Raw genomic sequence first — 22,975 nt, 5'->3', positions numbered from 1 at the left:
GGGGAAGGCTGGCATCGCAGGTGCCAGGCCTCCTGCTCGCGCTACTGGCGGAGCAAAGCTTTAGGGCTGTGCTGACTTTCCTCCCTTCGTTTTCTGCCCCTGTGATGAATCTGATGCCTGAAGCCCAATTCTCGTCTTTTTTGGACTTCTACCAACACAAACACCAGAAAGCCTGTCACTTGCTTTATAACCTCGGAAGAATTATTGCAGCAGCTGCTAACGATCCTGGGACACAGATACAGTTCCCCAGAATGATGCATTCATCTTCACCGAGGAAACCTAATTAATTTTTTCAAGCAAATACTAGACTTGCAAGAGATTCAGAACCACATTTAGCAATAATACTGTAAACAAGACACCTCTGCTCACCACACTTCACGTTGCTAAGAGCAGAGAACATTGTGGTGCTTGGTCCCTGGGACAGTGTTAGGGGCTGGAGGCCCCTGGTGCTCACCAAGCCCCCACAGGTCCCTTCTGCAGAGCCTCAGATTGGGGGGAAAAAACGTGCTACAAGTGCTGATGCCAAGGAACAGTGGCTCAGCTYTCCCATCACATTCCTGCAGCGCAGCACATGCGCCTCCATTGCTTTGTAATCATCTAACCAAATCCCTGAAAGATTCTGSATTTTCTCTCCACTTTGTTGGCCAAAGCTAGGTTGTTGAAAACATTCGTTCACATTCTTCACTGCAGAAAGCTTTACCCTGAGTAATAAATGACCAAGTTTCACTGAACAATAGCCGAGGCTGGGATGCTCGTTCAAATTTCTCAAATATCTGGCTGTTCCCAGGAGCAGCAATTGACAGCGAGGCGACAGAAGAGCCAGGTGAGCAATCACGGGATTTTAATGGGTTTTTATTGACACATGCCTGGTGTTCTGAACAGTCATCACGCCCTTCTGCTTAGTCAGTAGAGATATACCAGCACAATTACAGTACAAGGGTCTTTTACTGACATCTTCTTTATTACTGCCTAAATAACCATCTTCCTGCAGTAGCAYGTATTACCTATTTCATTGACTTTTCTAGGCAGAAGTTGGCAYGACATGATGTCAGAGTTTCATCATCATATTTCCTTTCTCATATCCTAGTAGTAGGGTGTCTGGGTCCTATTTTTCCAACCTAAATAGAGGAAGGCATGTTCAGACCAACCTTGACGTGCCAAAGGTTGCAATCRAAAACTGCTGGTTTGCAGTGGACCTGGAAGCCCAAGCCCAAGCCTTCGTACTAATTCTGKCTGACTTGAAGACTCGGGCAAGCCACTTGTTCCTCAGCAGTGACTGCAGACTAAATTCGTGTAGGCTATAACCAAGGGTATGAGTTACAGGCAAGTGTAAATTGAACCTACCTGAAAAGTTTTGCTTGATTGCAGAATATCCTAAAAACAATTTAGCTCACAGTGGGCAACTACTAATGCATGAAATCAAAAGCAGGTGAAGGAAAGGTGGGGAGAAAGAACATCTCCATTGGCTATGCATCTCAGTGACAAGAAAATGATCACTTCCACTGAACATCCCGCTTTTTCTACAAAGTGCAGTGGAACATACAGATGATACGGGACTTGACATATGAGATTTTTCCTCACAATGAGGAAAGAGGCTTTACAGGAAGTATCAGTTCATGAGGAGCAGTAACACAGTTCTTCCTTCTGTTTGTAGCCAAGCAACAATCTCTGTAATATGTTGCACTAAATAGAAGAAAAAATTTAAAAAGCAACATCTGTAGTTGATCTTTATTTTTGGCTATTATGGGGGTTTTCTATTTTGCATGGATCAGTGGTTCTTACTGTCCCCTGCTGTGGCTGAGAGTCAATTAACTGAATGTAGAATCTCTTCCCCCCCCCCTTGCTTTTCTTTGGGCTCCTGTGAATATTTAAAGGTCACGAATAGCTGTATTTTTGAAATAACACTATTCTCCAGCTTTCTCTCCCTCTTTGCGTCATGCCTGGCTCTCCTCAGATGGATTTCATGCCTTGCACTGTGCTGACTCTCAGGTGGGGCAGGCTGTGCTTGGTGCTCCTCACTGGCTCTGCAGGCAGAGTTTGGGAGACCCGCTGTGCAGGTGTTGCTCAGCCACCAGCCAGTAAAGCACTGAAGAAACTATAAAACCCTCTTCAGGCTTATCAAAATATCTTGGGTAACACACGGGCAAAATTAGAAAAAAAAAGCAGTAAACCGACACCTAGGTCACCAGAAAATATGCAATTCCTCTGCTCACAATGTAGTCTTGCAAAATACACCACTCCTCATCAACACGATCAATATTGTGTTCACACCGTTACTGGAGAGCGTCATCCTTCACTTGGTTCAAGAGCAACTTTCAAGTCCCAATCTTTTAGATTTAGAAATACYCATTTTTGACGTTCTTTGTCCCAACGCAGCATCTGCGGAGATTATTAATTTTAGCGGGAAGTCTAGGGTAGTTTTTCCTAGCAGCTCCTGTCCCAAATAATGACAAACCTGATCTTTTTGACTAAGAATGTTGATTTTGACACTAATTTATCTTAAGAAAAGGTATTTAGAAATTCTTTCTTCCTATGGGGAGCAAACACAAGTTTTAAAATCTGTGTAGTTGCCAGGAAACTGCATCATTGTCCTTTTAGCTAGACCCACATGTTACTGGTACTTCTGGACACAGACTATCACAGAACCTTTAACACACACCTAACAGTTTCTGTCCCTGGCTTTCACTATGGTTTCTTTTCTCACATTTCTTGCTTTAGAAATATCATTGCTTTATGTCACAAGCATAGCAAAGACAAATGCTGAGAGTTGAGCTCATTTTCTGCAGGAAGTTCTGAGCAATAACTTGAGAAGCGTGACCCTTGCATTGCAAGAACCAGGGTGATACGGATTTTCAGGAATTCACTGAGAAAAAGTGTAATTCAACAGCTAAAACACAGAAACTGGAAAAATTTCCATCAGCACTTTGATTCACAACTCTGCTCAAACAACTCAGTCTCACTTTATCTCAGTTTTCCCTAGATTAAAATGGGGATAACCACCTACCCTGCAAGAGATAGTAYCTCTTAAATGAAGGGTATTTCACATAGTATGAAGTAGAGCATCCGTGTGAACAGCTCAGATGACAGCAATACCAACTTTTCCTTGGATAGAAAGTACAAAAAWAAATAGAATGAAATAGAAATTAGTGACCTGGATGGAGCAGAATACAACAATAGTAATTAACCATTTGTCCCCCACAGTGGCCTACCCAGATGAGATGCATTTTCTTTCCAATCCTAGTAAGAAACACATCTGCAAAGATCAGCAGCGCTGATGGCATGGCCACGTAACCTTTTCATAAATTCCACTCACTGCTATTTTGCACCGCCATGCTACTTCTGGGACATTCAGCCTGAAAAGCGTTTTAAAAGATGCATGACACATTGTCTGCAGGARTCATGCCTGACCTGGAAAGAGCAGAGGGAAGACAGACTCGTATCATCGCTGGCCATCAAGCRGCAGACGTTATGACAATAACAGAACATTGGGCACAGTTTTGTGTCCATCAGCTCATCATCCACGGGCCCGAAAGCACAAGTTTATTYAGGAGGGAAAGAAAAGTGTGAGAGCTCTCTGCCTTGTAAGAGTCTTAGAGGTTTTAAACAATTTCCACCAAGACTGTCAGAGGCCTGTCAGTACATGCTATCTTTGTCCTCAAGTTTCCGGACAGTAAGGATATCCACAAATCCAACAAAACACACTTTTTCTAATGGAAGCTAATACATATGTATCATCACCGACAACAAACATACCTCTAACGATGAACAGTTAGTGCATCTCAGCCAGTTTGTTGGTTTGTTGTGCCTTCGCCATCACAARATAAAGGAGGAAAGCAATCCCCTCTCACTCTGCAAACAGAAAGCAAAGATGTTTAGCACAGCTCCTAAGTGACATATGGACTGCTTTGCCACAGAAGATTGTGGAGTCAAGCACAGCAGCTGGATATTAAGAAGGCGCAAGCTAATTTTACAGACAATAATGAAGCGTGTGTTTATGCATGCTAAAATATGATTAATCACACCTCATGCTTCAGCATGACAACTTATCGCCGTGAGGATGAAGAATGAAATTTTACTCCTAATTCACAACACTAGTTAAGCGGTCATTGCTGGAAACGGGCCCCACATACAGTGGGCATTGACCTTATTTAGTACAGTAAACACACTGCTCCCACCCTGAGCTTGGAGCACAAGGCAAGGAACCCAGTGTCTGAAAAGAATGATAAATTTTCAAGGTAAACGTCTTTCTCCCCACCCCCCCCTTTTTTTTAAATATCAGGTACCTGAAAGTTCTCAAGTGTTTCTGTGCTCATTTTACATGGAAAATAAATGTTTAGATGAACTAACAGAACTTCCAAGATCTATAAACAGTAGTTGTTCCTCCATGTGTCAGTCTAGGGACCTGTGTCCCGAGATACTTTGAGGACGACACAACGGATCTGCTGCCAGACTCACTTTCAGTGATAGGCCCCATTACTCGTCTGGGACAGAGCAGAAAAAAAAGAGCACACAAGGCATAGCCCTCCAATCTGCTGCTGAGAACAGCAGCATCACTTCTCACAGCACCAGCCRTGCTGCTCCAGGGACCACATATAGGTACACGTCAATGTGACTGCTGTCCTCGCAYGTTCTGTGCTCATACAAATTCCTATCTTCCACCTACATTACCCCTGCTAGTGGCAAATACATTGACTCACTTCTCAGTTGAGGTAAAGAGACGTTGCTTCATCAGCAAAACCAAAAAGGTGAAGATCTGGCCCAGTATTATCACTTAAAAGCCAACAATTTAGCAAATATGTCCATGTCAAATTGTACATAGCTAGTCTGTGCAGCAGTGTGGTCTCATCATCACAGCTATAGGTATCTCCACCCCTCCCAGCTTTATCTACTGCTAGCTGTGTGTTGGCCAACGTTACGTCATGAGCTTCTCGTGACTCCTGCTGAACCACCTCTTAATACAGCTGAGGCCACCTCAAATTTTTCCCTGACATTATTTTCCTGGTTAAGAGTAATGTAATTGTTAGGAATTGCCATTTGCAAAAATCTCTGTTCCTCAGCAACATGAATATTACAATAACAAGGATAGCAGACCACAGGCTGCATCAAACAGTAATAACTAGTAATAAACACTAACAAAGAGCTTTGACCTTTTAGAGGGCTTGAATGAAAAAAAAACCATGGAGGTGAATCAAATGATTTCCTCTGAGTTTATGAGATCCATGTCAAACCCAATTTTGGGGGGGGGGGGCGAACAACATGAAGGCCACTGAAGCAATAATTTGCCTATGCTGTCTCCCAGAGCAATAAATGAAAAACAAAACGCAAGACTGTATTTTAACATTCACAAGGTTATCTTCATTTTACTCAAGATGGTGTCTAGAAAATAGCCAACTGCCTATTTCTGTCACAGATATCTCTGAGTTGCTGCTGTATTTGTCAGATTTTCATCCTGACATTGTCTACACTTAACTCTCTGGTAAAGAGGTTCTGCCATATTTTGACTTCATTAAAAACATTTTTTCTTCTCTCCCTTCCCTATTTCCGTGCAGGCTGGAGAGAGGCACATTGAACATCCTTTTCTGGCACGTGAATATGCTGGTGATCTCATAATGTCTTTTTTTTTTTTTATTTCTAAAGTTTATCAAACACTTGGATCAAGGTAAAAAACTTCCATATTCMTGTTTGTCCCTACAGCAGCAGACTGTCTGCATGGGCTGTGTTCAGCCTGGAGAAGCAGACGGCTCGGGAGCCACAACTGTAAGAAGTGGTTTCTCAGCAACTCTTYGCCCTTCTGCAAAACAGCTTTTGCATTTTTGCTGAAAAAAAAGAATCTATATTCCCTGTAGGTAGCTTGGGAACAGCAGACATCCACTTGCAGGAGAAGGAGCATCATTTTTGGATGTGCCTATCAAGAACTGCACGTACTGTTRAAGGCAAAAGCAAAGAGCTAATCCCTTTTGGAGGCTGTTAAAGCTCTTGTGTTAATCCTGCTAGCCAGGAAAATTCCAGCCAGGTGGTTGTGTTCTGCGCTGAAAATTCCCCCAATTTCACGTGTGTGCAGCATGCTTCCTTCRTTGCACACAGACTATTATGGTATTTGGGCATTCAGCATTCAATTGCTTATGCTATCCCTCATGGTAAAAATCAGGAATCCCTAAACATTTAGCAGAAATAAAGGGCTAAAGGAAGATGACAGTTTTCTTCCATATACTTACTTTTGACAAGAGAATAATTGTCAAGATACACTTGGAATGAGAAATGCCAATTAATTCAGAAGGAGGTGACTGCTTCTCTCATTAAGGTATTAGAAAGCTTAATGTTTGTGAAGCACTTGAATTATTGCTCTTTTAGACAGCAAAACAAACATTTAAGATCTATAGAAGTGCATACATTTCCCATCTTCCTTTAGCCTGTAGATCTGTAATGATTTTTCCCTGTGATAGACACCATTAAAGGCACAGGTAGGTCCTTCATGCTAAGGGGCGTTTGCATGAAACTCAGGTTTTCTTTAAAGGTTGGTCTGCTCCTTCTGTTTCTTCTCCATTTGAAGTCACAATCCCTGTGATATCACAGCTGGTTAGTGCAGAAATCAGCTGTGTGGGGCAAGCACTGAACTTGCAGTATATGGCAAAGAGCAGCGGAAGTTTAAGATCAGTCATATAAATATTCATACACATGAATATTCTTAAGGTTGATAATGTATGACAGTCCAGGAAATCTTACAGCAGCAAGACTGGTCTTTCCTCTTCACATAAAAGGGAAATAAGTAGACGTTGGGGACTTTAATTTTTTAAAAAGCATTGCTCAGATGAAGCATGAGTCTGCTTCCCCAGACAGAAATCATCAAAATATAATCACGTGAATGATACTATAAGACATAGGAAGAATGACTCATCAGCTGAAACAGAGTGAGATCAGATATCATGTTCATGGAGGACATTTCACAGGACATTACTAATCTGCCTGAGATGACTCATACACAGTGTCCAAATTCGTAAGACAAAAGCAAGGAGGTCTGGGGAGACCTGCTATTGGAAGGACGTTGCAGGCCCTGGGTCCGGGGTGCAGAGTGTCAGCAGGGTTGTGGCACAGCACTAATGGGGCACATCTTCTGCAGAGTCCACCTCCACGTCTCCTACCTGAGGAGTAGAAATCCACGGTGCTCAGTGCTGCACAGACTCAGATGGGGCAGCCCCTGTCCCAAAGGCCCTTCCAGTCTCACGGCACAGGAGACAGCCTGGAGGCACAGGGACACAGTGTTGCGACAACGGCAGCCTGTAGATCGTGCTGTCCTGCTTGACTCTTCTGCTCTATTATGCATGCATCCAGTGAAAAGTCTTTCACACCTTTGAACCATCTAGGCCTGRGACCTGTGACAAAGAACTGCAGGGACACGGACTTCCTATAGACTCCTTCAAAAGGAAGAAATATCCAGGAAAGTCCTTTCAGAGTGACAAATATTGATGGGAAGTGAGTTGCAAACGATCCAGTTGTAAACAACAAAATTACATGTAACTTATTTCCAGGAACCAGGTGCCTGAGAAGGACATGGGAGGGTTGTAGCCCAGATGGAAGAATGCAAGGGTTTGTCCTGACTGTAAGTTTGAGCAGATTGAAACAAATGCTCTCACTACCACCAAACTATTTGCTACATCTGCATTTTTCAATCAATTTACTATTCTGGGACAGGAATCTTTTAAAAATCTTGATCTCTTCCAAATACGAAAGAGGAAAAGATACAAATGTTTTGACAAGCCTCATAGAATGGGAAAAACACTTTTTTGCCAGYGAGAAATGCATCTAGCCTTTACAGTTAAATTTGTACCTAATAAAATATACTAAAAAAAAAATTACTTTGACATACTATTACTGAAATGGCGTTTCTGTAAATGTAAGCTGGCAGTGTACTCAGATGTACGACTTCTATATTTCATGATGTCTTTTGTGCATTTCCTACAAATTATTTAATACTGCAGACTGAAATCTCCTGCATAAGAATACTCCATTTTGGAGAAATGTGTACTGAATTAGTCTCTACTTTTATCTTTTGGAACATCAAATCTTGTTTTGTAGACTCAGTGTATTCCAGAGGTGTAACAGCTTGTGAAGAAAATCAGCAACAAAGTGGTATTTCATTGCCAGAAATAATAAAAAGAAACTGCATTAAAAGATCCTTCTCTAAATRCACTTACTTTGAAACTTAGATATGCCTTTAAGAAGACTTATCCCCTTGTAAACTACATTTAATTGTGATGCATCAACCTTTAAATTACTGCAAATGAGAAGGAAAAAAAAAAAGAGGAAATGGCACCTGGCAACTAAGGCACACATGGTAATTGCCATGCATGTCTCCTGCTGTCTCTCCAGTAAAGCAAATTAATATTCATATGTGACCTCTTAAAACAGACCAAATCCTTGTGCACAGAAATCACAGCATCAGTGCAGAATAATACCGCTCACAATAGCCAAAAGCCGCTGCRAGGTGTTAAGAACGGCGGGTTGCATGAAGGCTTTTATCCCTTTTGTGCACCTGACTTTCAGGCACAAAGCTGCCAGGGACTGCCCAGATTCCGCTGTGAAAACGCTCCAAAAAACAATCCCTTCTCCTGCAGATAACCAAAGCTGTAGCCCCCAGTCCAAGCTATCGCAGGYTGCATCTTTGCCCAGGTGATTGAGTCGGACTGGTTAAAACAGAGCTTTCAATAGGAGGATTAGCGCTTTGCTCACTCATTTCAGCAGTCAGAGTTTGTCCTTTGCAGTGAAGGCTTGCAATGAACAGACAGATGCCGTCAAGATATTTGCTGTTTATGTCCTTTGCCCTTCTCTTTGCCTAGGGTGAAGGACTGCTGAGCAGGACCAGCTTCGTGCAGCCGGAGGGAAGCACAGCTCTCCCTCGGGAGCAGGGCAGCGTGGAGCTGCGGACGCAGGGAAGAGCGGGACACCGACATGGGTTTTGCCCTCCCCGTGTGCTGCCCCAACTCTGAGACATCACTCCCCTCCTCCTCATGCCATATGCAAAAAAGCCACTGAGGCTTGCAAAAGTTTTAAACCAAGAGCTGGGTGCTCTCTGTAAGGACTCTTGACTTCAGGACCCTTGTCACAGCACATGGTTTTACCAGATCTTTTTAGAGAAGGACACACTGGTTAGTGTTTTTAGATACGATGGACATTGTGACTCAGCAGACTGATTTTCTCCATTTGCAACTCTGYCAAGCACTCAAATCCCAATCTCATGCCTTATGTATTGCAGTAAGTTACCTCCTGAATATTTAAAATCTTAAGCTAGTTGGAGTACTTTGTCAAACACTAATCTCCATGGAGATCAGTTATCCCCGCTGACATACAGAAACGTTCCTTACTGATCATGGCTGGAAGAAAAAAAAGACATTCTCACTGTTAAGACCACTCATAGCCCACACGTTCAGGCGCCCAGCACAGGGAGCCAGCGTTGCATCCAGCTAGCACCCCGCCTTCCTCAGCCCTCAGCTGCGGGCAGGAACGAGAGCTCACCCCTTCGCTCCAGGTGGTCTCAGCTGCCTTTTGGGTGGACAAGGCCATTAATACCCTGGCTCCTAATGCAGGAGCACTATAGATTATTATCTTCCATGAGTCAGGATATACAGGATTAGATGCAGTTAGCTAGTACACATATTGATAATAGAAAAATGAAGAAAGTGAGCACGAATAGTTCATGCTTCATCCTTGCCCAGCAGGCACACATCTTCATTTGGGTGAGTTCAACACCTTTTCAGTGTACAGCGTCATAAATATTGTATTTCCAGTAACCCTTAAACTCTTCACCAATTCAACTCCTATCAGTCTGTTAAAGAGACAAACAAAAGTCTGCTTTAAAGACCAGAAGCTCTTTTTCTGGCATCTGAGAGTAACTACAGACAAAGCAAACTACAGACAACTCCTCACAGGCCAGCTTCAGATTTCATACCTCCGCTGCGCGAGGTTAAATGCCAGGCTCTCATCTCTGCAATGATGGGCTACCAATCGATAACTGCACTGCAGAGCAATCAATTCCCTGCCTTCAAGGAGACTCAGACACYTTGACTTCGACTGGAGTCAGTTATTAAGGTGTCTTGTTCTTTTAAATATTTCCTAATCATGTTTTCTGAAATATTACTCTCATTTCACAAAGCTTCCCTTAAATCTTATTTCTTCAATTGTTCTGCATTATCATTCACTTCATGGGAGGCACAATGATATAAAACAGCAGAAGAGGTACAAACCATCTCCACACCTCCGCATCACTCACGAGGTCAGCTGCAAGATTCACGATGGAGCAGTAAGACGAGTGAACAGACTACTGTAGATAAGGCTCATGTGCCATTAATGAGTTTACATGGCGTAGCCATGAAGGCTGTCTAGGAGAACACAGGTTTTCCAATATTTTATCACTGTCAAAACCTTTGTATTAACAAACGAACCTCGCACAGTACTTCATAACATAAGGTAATGAATTAAAGCTTAACACCACCACTGTAATAAAGATGCAGGTTTCAGTCTTTGCCTTTGTTTCTTCAACTTCTGCCTCTTACGATAGCTCTGGAAATTACAGAACAGAAATAGATATTTGCAGACCATTTCCAGTAACACATAACGTGCAAATCCCACGGGTGAAGCCCTCCCTGCGGCTGTTTTCCATGAGAAAAACTGGGAGAAAAATAAAACAGTTTCATTACAAAAACGGGGATTCATGTTGTGATTGCTACTTTTAGCAACTTGAAAGATGTAAGAATCATATTTTTGCACAAGAAATGCTTAGTTCTGTACAACAGAAAAGCAAAAATACTGAGGCCAAAAGAAACCCCCCAAACCAAAAAAGGCCTCACAACTTTTACAGAACATGTCAAAGGGAAAACAAAAACTAAATCCCAAACATATTTCTTGCTCTTGTTAGGTGTTTCAGACTCCAACAGCAATCATATCTCAATGGGCACAGTATTAAAAAACAGAGAAGCAGGAAGAGTAAGTATATTTCATATAAATATCAAATATTTATATTTTGGGAAAACACAGTGTAATAATGGAATAAATTGGGCAAATCCAAGCAGTCTGAATACAAACACGCATCTTTCCCCCCTAATCTGCTCAGGCCCCTTTTCCCAAACTAATCCAGACCAGGTTCTAACCTGATATTTTTCCATTTCTAGACATCATCACTCTCCAAGGCCCCACATACACATGAGCAAAATAATACCACATCTTCGCCAGCACTAATTCCAAAAGCCAAATGCAGAAGCAACATCCAAGCCAGCCTTCCTCCTGCCCTGCAAGATGCTCTCAACTTAACTAGCCTGAGCTACCCCCAAAGGAACCAACTTCTCCCTGCAAAGCTGCTCCCAGGAAGGATCACTGAAAGCATTACGGCAATTACCAGAAGCCCCACAGCCTTTCTGTGTTAGAGCAAGAGATACCTTTCACCACGTAGACCGAGTCTGGCTTTCCTGCTTTAGCATTTGGAAAAACACGTGGTAGCCTGTGCCTTCTGCCTCAAGCATTCAGAAGACAGTATCATCATCATCCTATGTAATGTTTCATCTCGGAGTGAAGAAAACCAACATCCAAGTTGCCTGTAACTTCAGAATTGACAAATCCACATGGTATTTGTGCAAGTGACTAATCATTAGCAAACAACTTGTTAATTAAGGTTGCTGATTAAAAGATGTAAACATCAAAGCTGCACCTGCTTTCTAAATTGATCTCTGTTAAAGTGTAAATATTTTATCTATACAAGATGAGAAAACAGAATGTCACCAGTGTTTAATCTGTATCGTTCATTACAGATTTATATTAACCTTTAGAAAAGCAGTGAGTACTCCCAGAATTCAGAATGAACCACTGTTAAGAACAAGACCCAAGTCAATTAAAAATCAAATGATGGTGCTTAGTACTAAAGGACTAAGATTCCCACAATTATACCATTGCCAGAACAATGCTAAAAATAAGGCTGAAGTAGGAGTTTCCTGTTATTGTATTGGCATGCATGCACARCTTCAAGTTTTCAGTCCGAACAGTAACATCTGTTTTTAGCATGTAGGGAAGAAGTTTGGTCAGGCTCCCAGGGATGATGTTAGACCACCCAGGAGCCGAGATCCCTACATCTGGCTGGTTTGAACGTATCTTTAAAACGTCAGAACAAGAAGATGTGAAAATACAGTGGGAGAAATGACTGCTTAGATAATTTCCAACAGCTCACAGGAGTTAAGATTAAATGCACACAAACGGTGCAGGTATATGTTACCCGTTTTGCCCTGATAGCCCACAATCAAATGAATTCCCCCAATAGCTGATGGCATCGCGGGAGGGWGAGGGAAGGCCAACACGATCAGCCAGCCGAGGGGATTTTGTCTGCCTGCCGCCACAAGAGGAGAAAAAGCTCCAGGGGCAGGAGGTGCATGCCGCGTGGCGGCTCATATCCTCCTCTCTTGCTCTCCYGTCGGCCCTGCCTCAGTGCTGAGGCACCGTTCCCAGATTTCATGGTACTCTTTGTGTGCCCAAGAAATAAATCTACCGAGCTCAGTGCTGGAAACACATCTTACCCTGCAGCTGTAATTACTTCTCTTCCCACGATTATATTACTCAATGAACTCAATGTAAAGGATGCAGAGACTGCATTTTCAGGTGTGTTCAAGAGCTGGGAATATGAAACAGTTAAGGACCAACATGAATTTACAGAATTTATCCATCTTGACATTGTTCTGGCACAATGCTTCAGTATCTATAAAAATGGAGAGCTACAGGAATGAGATAGTAGTAGGCAGTGATAATGCCAGAGGCTAAAAAATGCCTGAAAATACAGGCTAAAAATAATGTTATCGCTCACAACATCTATCCTTTAAACCCAAAAGGACAATTATTTTGCTGCATAATTGCAATGTTATTGTTTTGCTATGCTCATTAAGAAGAACAGTCTTTTTCTCCTTATTCTTTTCTGACCACTTGTCTCTGTTGTTCCTGGCTGCTGGCCCCATGGCTCTWCCTTCCCCTGTTTCCAGATGGCCAAGGGCACACAGAGGCACCCAGTGTGCTCAGGGACAGTGCTCAGCAATGACACCCCCAGGAACCAGGTGCTGTAATTGCTGTGCCGGGGGAAGAGGGAGGGTCTGTGCAACCAAGAAGGCGGGAGGTCGCATCAGTGAGACGATCACACACGTGGGTGCGTGAGACTTTCCCCTCCCGAAAGCTGGTCTGTCTTTTTGAGGCCATAAACATCAAAATCTGCATGTATTAAGGTTGTTAAGTATGTTGCATGTCCCTAAATCCAGCTGTTTAGATCTGTTTGTGACTTTCCATTTCTTTGCTATTTGGGCATATTCCTCCTGGCACATATCCTTGCAAATCTGACTCTAGCCCACCCAGATGTTGTAAATGTCATGGTACTAATGCGTTCAACATGGAATAAATCTCTTATTTCTAGTTGGGTTGTAATATTCTTGTTTGTACACAGTTAAAATGTAAACAAAACCTTTAAAGACAGGTATATCAAAAAAAAAAAGCTGAATTGCTATACCAGGTTGCCCACCCACTGAAGAAAGACAGGACTATCAAGGGAATAAAAAACATTGTTGCCATGAATGTCAAGCCTGTGGATGGCCTTTGGGTAAGACCGCAGATTGAAGGCACCAGCTCTGCAGTTAGTTATTTGGGATCTCCGAATAGAGAGCTGCAAGTTTTGGCAAAACGACCAGATCCCGTACGAGAAGGTCGCACGTTGCACTCGTAGGAATTATTGCAGGCACTAACAACTGAAGGTGCGATGGGCTGACAGAAGCATTTACAATGCCTGCTCGTAATAAGTAAGGCTGTCACCTAGCTAAGCTCAGAATAACCATCATTTTAAACGGGACCCAAGACCGAGTTTGGATGCATTAATGAACAAATACATTATTGACACTAAGTGCATGGATATACTTGTTTCCCTGGTCTTGAGGGTTACGCTTGCCAAAACGTATAAAGAATCACAATTTGTCTTCTTAGGGAYAGTTATACAAGGTACAATCTGATTATACTTAAGTGGAGGTCACATTGACTTTAATAGTACTATTCACTAAAGAGTTATTTACATGTGTGAAGAAYTCAAAGTTAGACCCTCAGGCTGCCCACTTTTAAAGCAAGACATGATCTGTTTTTAGAAAATCTTCCACACCCACACTGCTTCGTAAATTATTTCTCTTAAGAAACGGTGTTTTAAAACTCTTGGTGGCCTCCAAACTCCTAGGGCTTAGTAGTTTGAAAAAAGGAGTGTCAGAATGAACAAACTGGTTCTCTCCTATGGAGGCTTGCTCTACGATATCAATGTCAGTCATCCTAAAAATTAAAAGAGTTAGGAGCTGAAAGTTAGGATAAGCCTGCTAGAACTAGTAAGCGTGACAGGAAACAACAGAAAGGTTGTTAAAATCACTCCTCAGTAGTGGCCTGCCCATCGCCTTCTTCAGAAGCATCAGTTTTACACGCCATACCTTTGTTATACCAGGAGTCCGTGTTTGCAGCTCACGTGAGAATCCCGAAACAAGGGTCAGAGCTCAGCGTAGGAGCTGATGACAAGCACRGCCACAGCCACACTGAGACAACTGGGTCAGCCAGGCTACGAGGAGCTCAGCATCCACAACAGCAGAACAGGACGAGACGACGAAGGCCCTGAGCAACCTGCTCTWGCACTGAGCAGGGCWGGAGTAGAGAACTCTGGAGGTCCCTCCCARCCCGTAATCTTTCATGGTACTCACACAAGACCCTTCTCTGCTTAATCCACTGTTAACTCCATGGGTACTAAGATTTCCTTTGCTATTTATATTTTTATACCTCCGCCAGTGAACAGATGACCACTTGTGGTCAGACCTACCAGCAGGCATAGGCCACGGCCAGGGCCACAGCTGCCACAGTTATCGCAGTCCCAGGTGCCGAGGTGGGCAGGCAAGGGTTGCACCAAACCGCAGCTGGTTTCTGTATCACTCTAACTCATACAGAAAACCTGGGTTCAGGATGAGGCTCAGGACAGCATTAGAGCAAGGAGGCCACAGCTGCACCAGGAATGGTAAGGTGGAAGCCAAAGGGAAAAGCAGTGCAAAAACTAACTTGGCTGAGCAAAGTGCTGAGTTTTTGCTGTGAGCTCCTACATCGCTGCAGGGCTGGGTGTGATCACATCACCCAGGYTGGGAAGAAGCTGCAAAAGATGACCCAGAGGAACCAGCATGCAATGCTTGTGATCATAAAGACCCTCGAGTAATCATGCAGTAATCACACCTCTGTCAGAAGCCAGCTGCTAACTCAGCTCCATCACACAAGCCAATAATAGGAAAAAAAAGAGAAAATGTTGTCCAAGAACTGAAAAAAAATTTCTGCATTTTTAAAGGGCCACTGGGTTCTTAAAGGGGCATCCAAGAACACTGAAGTGGAGCAGATTGCTCTAGCTGGTAAAAGGAATTGGTGAATGGCTCAGAAAAAAGAGAGAGAGCAGCTGAAGAGGGAGAAACTGCCATGTTTTGTCTTCTCTCATATTTACCTACTTAGTGTAGCGTGTGATTCTACAGCCAGTGGGTTGCGATAGCGTGTTCCTTGCAGTGATCAGCCAGATTTTTCTCTTTAGTGGCTATAAGGCACAATCAGTAAGCCTGGCCCAGCAAATGAAATGGGCCAGCTCAGCAGACGCCAAAGTACTTACAGTAGGGTCAAATCAGGGACCATGGCTCAACATTATCTGTAGTGATTTAGATACAGCCATTAATATAATCAAGCCCAGATCTGGAGGTCTTAGAAATAAAATAAATAATAAAAAAAAAATCTGACTCAGAGTTCCCTTCCCAAGTGCATATCCTTGGCTGGTGTAAATTAGCACATCTTTACACAAACTGATGGCAACATAATGGTTTACACAGGCTAAGTCGTTCTGCAGCRGTCACATCCACATATGGTGTTCAGATCCAGGGTTTAGGTCCTAGATTATTTTACATCTTAATTATTTACTTTGTTAGATTTATTTATATGTGAAGACATTTACAAGAAGGAGATGTGAATAACTGTAAAAGCTGACTGTCACCAAGAGACTGTAGGGACATAAGTCTATATATAGACTTGAATAGCACTGAAATTAATGCACATGATATTAATAAACAAAGCAAAGATGATTCCCATGTGATAGTAAAATATAACCTCTAAAAAGAAGGCTAGTTAGTAAATTTTAGTAAATCTTGTAAAATGAACTCTGACCAAAATGGGATCGTCGCACGTAGTGTGGTTGCAAGTTCAAGCCTTTATCTCTGCTGTCCTCTGTGCTTTGAAAAAGCAATTTTCCCTGAATCAGTTTATGGGCACAGTAATAACTGCAAACACTGTGACATTCACTTCATAGAAAAGTTCAATTCTTAGAAAACGCTGCCCTGTATAGGAGAAAATGTTCAAATCAGTAGCATCAGGTATTGAGAGGTTAGTATTGACCCTTAGCGCTGCCCATCTCAGAGTCTCGAAGTGCTTTACAGAGATAACTGTGCAGCACTACTGCCCTGCTGCGCAGGTGGCAAAGCAGAAAAGGGGGCGAGCGACCGCACTGACGTGCCGCAGCACCTCAGTGGAGGCAGCAGGAGCCACCTGCGCACTCCCAGCCAGGAGAGCGTGCCCATCACCCAGACCCATCACCTGGTGCTAACGGCAGCAAGATAATACTTAACAAGAGTAGCTCCAACACCCTAGAGACTGAGGAAGCTGRTCTTAAGGATATCAGTGGGGAAAGCAGTAATACATTACTCAAACCGTTCCTCAAGCACTCAGATCTCTGCTAGACGCTAAGATATCTAACCAGATTTTTCAGTTTAGTATGAGATGCAAGAAAGAAAAATTTTATCAATAATCCAAATCTAGACTCTCAACTATTAAGAGGAGGATTCAGAATATTCAGAATACCAATTTTATAAGTCATTTTATGCCCTTTTGTTAAGCTTTGCCTTGGATTTCAAGTTTTCCATGATTAAACTTTGTAAGGGTTAGTTCCTTGGTTAACTCCAAGACATGTCATAGGAAAACACTGCAGGTCTCGGCAATCCAAACCAAATCATGTCTCAGCTGTCTAGACGGGGTTTGAATTTTGAAGAACACCTAATTCCCTACCCTTTCCGTCACCCTTCTGCGTCTGAGGGAATGGTTTGTAGGTTGATTACTCAAATTCAGGGGTGCAGTATCTGAAGAACTAKGGAGATACTCCACAAAAGAAATTCGGCATTACTGGTGCTAACGGTAGCAAAGCCTGCCAAATTTCCTGCGTACCTGCCTGGGCCTGAGCACCTCTGCTTGTGTGAGCACTCACACGGTCGCTGTATCTTCCTGAGCAATTTGCTGTTCCCTGTTGAAGCTATGCTTGCTGGTTACACGCAASAGCCTCTTTGCTAATGAAATAGGCAGCAAAAAAACAGTTTGGGGCTTGCCTACTTTGTCCTTCTACGCCACAGACAGCAAGGGTCATGCAAGCCAATTACCTCTACTGGAAGGAAACTAGGAAAAGAGAAATTCCACAGAATATTTCAATATGCCTGTAAAAGGCATATATCAAGCTTTTTCAAGAATTCAATAATTCATTAAGAACTGTTTTGGACTTTGATCAAAGCTAGTATTTGTATTTGCAGAGACACTGCACAAAAATGCAGGCAGTCTGAACTACAARGCAGTGTCAGATACTGTCATCCTTAATAACTGATTTAAAATAATAGCTTTTTTCCTGTGATATAGCTACATTAAAAGCTTTCCAATTAGCTGTGAATTAAGTCAAAATGAAATATGAGTCAAATAGCTCATTAAAAACAAGTACTGATGGAAAATAAGCAGTCAGAATCTGATCCAAACAAGTTTGCTCTTCAGGAACATAGATATTCTTATATAATTTTGGCAGAAGCTGTTCAGCAAATAGTTGCATACGCTTTGTCTGTGTTACCTTCTGAAATCAAACCAACTGCTGGCTCCCTTCTCGTGGGACAGGAGGGTTACGGCTTGCTCTGCGCTGTTGGTCAAGCCCACCAAAGGTCTGGCTGTGCGAGAAAGCCTGCATTCCCCCACGCACTGAGAGGGGCCRAGCGTGTGGAGGGGCTGCGGAGCAGGCTCAGGGCCCGTCCCAGCTCCCCTCCGCTCCCCCTCGCCGCCCCAGCTGTACTACTCCTGGTGTGCAACAGCTGGATGAGAGCACAAGCTACCCACGGATCTGGAAGGCAGTATTATTAGATGTCTGCGTTTTGCTGCCATTGATTGCAAAGACAYTTATATATTCACATCCAAAGCTGTAAATAACCTCAGCTGTTATATTAATGCAACTAGATGGTATATCATATATTATATTTACTTACACCACATATAAATATATTATACTCTCATATCAACGTAAATTCATGCAACTATATCTTACATCATCTATTACAAAGTTAAAAGTTTTWAAAACTACAAGCACATGCCTAAAATTAACTGAAGAACTTGTCTGGGCCATTAAGCTAGCCAGCAATGTACGCAAATGGTCTGTATAAAGGCACCCTGGAACACATTAGTCCCATAGATAATAAAACATAATGATAATGCCGCTGTAAATGGAAATGATTGTAAAACCATGGCAAGCACTGAGATAATTTCATGTCAGAAAAATAGCCTGCCTACAATAAGGCACTTTCACAGCCAAGCACTAATTGAATCAATCAGGCCAGGGAGACTGGCCTCAAGCATGTGCTCTGGCAGCTGGCAAAGCCTCTAGTGCTTGGTTCTGCTTTTCAAAGCAGCGCGCCTGATAGCCCAGGATGCTGGGCTTCTGCATGCCAAGCTGTCTCCAGGAGAAAAGGACGGCTCGGGGTGGGCTGGGGAGCAACGATGCGAGGAAGGGGCACTAGCTGCCCGCCTCCGGCAGCTCCCGCGGCTGCGCCGACCTGCACGCCACGGCTTTGTGTGCAGCTGCACTGCAGGGCTTCCTGACAGATTGCGCTCACATGTGATCAGAGAGCCCATAAATCAGTCAAATTTAGGAGGGCTGAAAACTGTCAGAAATAAATTAAATATTTAAACATATATCCGCAGCATGCTTTTCTCTGTGCATGCTCCAGGAAAGGCAAATGCCGCTAATGAGCTTTAACGAGGCTGGCTAATGTGTTGCCTTGGCACAGCCTCCCAGGGAACGCCTGCGAGGCCCCAGCAGCCTCCCACCGCTCGGCRCGTCCACCGGGGAGCCGGCTGGGCACCTGCCTCCCCTTGCAGCCCCGCCTTCGCTGGGTGCAGGCCCGGTGCCGTGGCGTGCAATCGGCCGTGCGTGCCCCACGGACAGCCTGGAGCAAGAGGAGCCGCCGGTGCAGCACAGAAGAAGGAAAACAGGCACTGATGTGACCGAGTCCGGCCATGTGTCCCGGCTTCTGGCTGCCCAGCAGCCTGCAGAGGATGCAGGAGCTTCACGTCTGGCCTGGGCAGGCTACGTACAACAGAAGAACCTTAAGATGCCAAAACTAGTGTTTCTCAAACTTGCATATGGCATTTTAGCAGGATTGTCAAGGTTTCCCAGATCACTTTCTTAAATTTAGTTGAGTAACCTCCTGCCGAATTGCACTTTCTGGATCTTATTCCAAGCGATTACGCAGAAGTGAAGAATTTAAACTCTGTGCAGAAGAGCCAGAGAAGYACAAAAAGGTCACATCACTGCTATTCTTTTGCTTTCTTGCCATTGTAATAAAAAGTGACATTCAAGTTCTCCCACAAATAGGCTCTCCAGATACAGTATTTTATATCCTGCAAAGGTCTGTACAACGGGAGCACGGATCACAGACGAACTGCTGGAGAGCAACCACGCGGTCGGCACCGTCGGTTCAAGGATACCGTATGGGGCTGCAGTGCGACAGCAGGCAGCAGCCTGGCGTTCCTCAGCCTTCCCCTCAGGCGTCTGCCTAGACACACRGTGCCCAAGTCTGAACTAACAAAATTGGCACCCAGCACTGTTTTTCCTTGCTCATGAAAATGACAGTGTGGCTGATGCAAGCATTAGAGTATGGCTGCAAATACTAGTAAGTATTAATATTAGACAGTGAGTGAGGAACGAAGCTGAACAAGCACCAAGAGCACAGGAATTCACAATGTGTTGTGCACCAGGTACTTGTTAGTTACCTTGCTGAATCTTCTGAATATTTAACTTCCCCTGTGGCCAGCATAAATACCTGTAAAGTGGCAAGATACTTATCCCCAAAATCATAGTTGTCCTTGAAGATCTAAAGTGTGAATTACTGTTACTGGTTTAAATTGGAATGTAATTCAGATTGTCACTGATGAACGATGGACAATCCTGATTGCTAACAACCATAGCATTACTCTTCAGACAATTCAGCTACTTCAGATGCGAACTGTTAAGCACAGGCAGTGGAGAACCCATYTCATTCTGCTTTAGATAATCTTCTAATAAAGCCTGGATTTGACTGAAAGTGCTCTCTCTCTGTAATATACGCTCCTAATTTGTAGATAAACCTCTTTCTGAGGAATATACCTCAGCGAATGGATTATCTCTGAATTTGTCTTTCTAACTCTTTGCAGTTCTGAATGGATCACAAATAGGTTTATGAATAGCATGAGCGAAAAAACTGCAGTGCATCCATTCTAATAGCAGAGATGACAAGATGCTATTCATCTGCCTTCTCTCTCAATACCCCACACAGGGTCTCTCTGACACTTTGGAGGAAGATGAAAAGGAAAAATACACAAAGCAGGAGAGGAAAATAAATCTGTGAAAAATGATTTAGACATAAGGTGGTGCACTGAGCTCCTGTGCTAGGATCCATGGGAAACACAGCGCAAGGTCACTGTCCCTTGCGAGGGTGCCCCTTTGCACAGTGCCAGGCCCCCTTCGAGTCCCCGTGCTGCACAGATTCAACATGAGCTATTTGGCATCCCAGCAAAGTGCCCTAAGCATCAGGCTATCAACCTACTCAGGGGAAGGTCCTCCCTCTGTTACTTCTCTTCTTACAGTTATATTCAGTCAAAATAAATATTACCGAGAGATTTGARCCTAGCTCTGCCACGGTCTGTAACCTCTAGGCTGGAAGTTGCCTTTTATCTTTCTAAGTCCACAGTTCCAACAAGGAAAGACACTCGTCCCAAGTGCCAAATTGCATGGGATAGAGACATTCCTGCATTGCTACTTACTACAAGTCGAGCCGAATGAAGATACAGAAATCTTCCTCCTACTGCTGTGATGGATCTCCCAGTGGCTGTCAGTTGACATTTTTATAGGGTCTGCTCCAACAAATATCATCTAAACTCTCAGTTCAGCTCCAAAGCCCTACAGATGTAGTCCTCAAGCAATAGGAGCCTAAGATGCAAAGGAAACCACTTAAGTTTTGAAAATGAATCAAGCTTATGCTTTAGGTAATTATCACCATTGCTACATTTGTGTATTAAAAAACAAGTCTAAGCAGAACTTGATAATCATTTAAATGATTTTAAAGTCATTCTCATTTAAAAGCTATTCTTCTCGACCACAAATTCTGTTTATGAATTAAATTCTAAGACCACTAAAACTCAGCTCAATCTGAGCAGGATGTGAAAGACCTGACAAGTCCTCAGCATTTGCTCCAGAAAAGCCCTTCATTTTGTATCAAAAAGTCTGATTAAGTCTGCTCCTGATGTCTAATTAAAAAGGAGCATTCTCCTCTACCTTCACCAATGTTTAAAACACTCTTTTAATATCAGGACAGATTATTAAATTCCACAGTATGAAAAGTGTAAAAAGTGCCCATAGTGATGGGAGAATAATCAAACTTCGCTATGAGTCTTTTCATTTCTTTTATTTTCAGCCTTTGGTTGTCTTACGTTACATACAAAATGTATTTTACGTTCTACTATATAATTGAGTGTACTGGTGGTGCTTTACTGGGCCCTCTCAATGCCTTTTTGTTTTGATGAAGTCCATTAAGATTAATGGCAAATTTTACAAAAATAATTAGATTTTAGAGCCTTTTTAACAGAGGTAAAATTAAAAGGCACAGACGTGAGTTTCTTTTTGCCAAGGCTTGCAGACAAGCCTGATGATGAAGTTCCTCAATAATAAGTTTTCATTGTTTCTTCCTGGTATTTACAGCAACAGGAAGAGGCAGTAAGTGAGAAAACCTGGTTATTACTCTGTTACTTCATGTTAGTCTGTTTGTGAAGCAAGTGAATAAACTACCTTTGATGGTGATCCTCACTATGAAGAGTTTTCACAGGAACGGGAGATCATTTGGTATTGTTACACTGGTTATGAAGGTGTTAAGATGTGCACCATTTCAATTTGCCTATAAAGGGTCCAAAATCATTCTCACTTTATGTTCTTTATGGCCCCCAAATCTTCTGTGCATTCTAAACAAGTCCTAGGACTGCTAACCACAGTCCTTTCATAATCTGTGTTAAAATGCAAATATTCAGCATGAGCAGTGGTCGTGCAAATGAAAATAACTGCAATCCCACTTAGCAAATAGTTCGCTCATTTTTAAGGCGCTTAGTAGAGTAAAGTGGGCAACATCCTAATGACATTTAAATCAACACCAAAATTCCCAGACCCTTCAACAGCTATAACATTTTTTTTTCTGTCATGAAACTTCTTAAATTACTTTTTTTCCCCCAAGCAATTTAGAAATCTCCTGTGAGTCGGGCTGGAACTGCTATCAGTGAAATTGTTAGGGCTCAGGAGAGCTCAGTCCTGACCATGCTGAGAGTCATTCCTCAGGGTACATTTGCACTGCTGTATTATACACAGATATCCAAGCTCGATATTTAATGAGTTACCTCATACAACCCAGTTTATTGAGACACAGCATAATTAGCTTGTCTGGATCTCCCTGCTGTCATAGTTTGCTTTTCTGCAGTTCCAGCTAGACAATTTAATAGCATTTCTACACCATATTGTGGAGATGCACTCTGCCTAATGCCTGTATTATCAGCCACACTATGATGCTATAGCAGTGATACTATAGATTAAAACTGGGAAGCTATAGATTAA

At 42.9% G+C, this 22,975-nt stretch overlaps 1 long non-coding RNA gene across 1 annotated transcript in view; it reads right to left on the bottom strand.

The window, feature by feature from the left end:
* LOC146591413 (uncharacterized) overlaps window positions 1-22,975 on the bottom strand; it is a 40,756-nt gene that overhangs the window by 16,848 nt on the left and 933 nt on the right. The window contains exons 2-4 of the long non-coding RNA XR_014896816.1: window positions 21,145-21,310; window positions 7,140-7,237; window positions 3,754-3,849 (exon numbers count right to left, since the gene is read on the bottom strand). This is a non-coding gene — a long non-coding RNA (uncharacterized LOC146591413). The remainder of the gene's footprint in view (window positions 1-3,753; window positions 3,850-7,139; window positions 7,238-21,144; window positions 21,311-22,975) is intronic.

The sequence above is a fragment of the Rhea americana genome, unplaced genomic scaffold (assembly GCF_003343005.1).
Source record: "Rhea americana isolate MKP2758 unplaced genomic scaffold, rheAme1 scaffold_372, whole genome shotgun sequence".
Lineage (NCBI taxonomy): Eukaryota > Metazoa > Chordata > Aves > Rheiformes > Rheidae > Rhea > Rhea americana.
Note: the sequence above shows the minus strand (reverse complement) of the source record. Positions and strands in the feature narration are given on the sequence as shown.